Consider the following 266-nt stretch of genomic DNA (forward strand, 5'->3'; position numbering starts at 1 on the left):
GGGGAAAAAAAAAGAGAGCAGGGGAATGCTGTCTTGGACTTTTCAGCTTTTAGGATTTGTGTGCATATTCTCAAATTTTGATACTAAATAAGACCAAATATGGGCAATTTATGTATGAATGCATGAGTTGAAGGTTAAGATAAGAACTAGATTATGTTTAGAATACAGGTTAAGGTAAAGGAATGAATGTAGTCATTGCAAGGTGCTCGCAAATGAAGTACAAATGTGCTACTTTTATTTTTGCATTAAAAAGTTCCAAACTGGGC

The 266-nt window shown here is 34.2% G+C and overlaps 1 protein-coding gene across 1 annotated transcript in view; it reads left to right on the top strand.

The window, feature by feature from the left end:
• morn2 (MORN repeat containing 2) overlaps window positions 1-266 on the top strand; it is a 2,398-nt gene that overhangs the window by 635 nt on the left and 1,497 nt on the right. The gene's annotated exons all lie outside the window — the stretch shown is intronic.

This window comes from Morone saxatilis, unplaced genomic scaffold (genome assembly GCF_004916995.1).
Source record: "Morone saxatilis isolate NCDOM2014 unplaced genomic scaffold, NCSU_SB_2.0 Contig10, whole genome shotgun sequence".
In the NCBI taxonomy this organism is placed as follows: Eukaryota; Metazoa; Chordata; class Actinopteri; family Moronidae; genus Morone; species Morone saxatilis.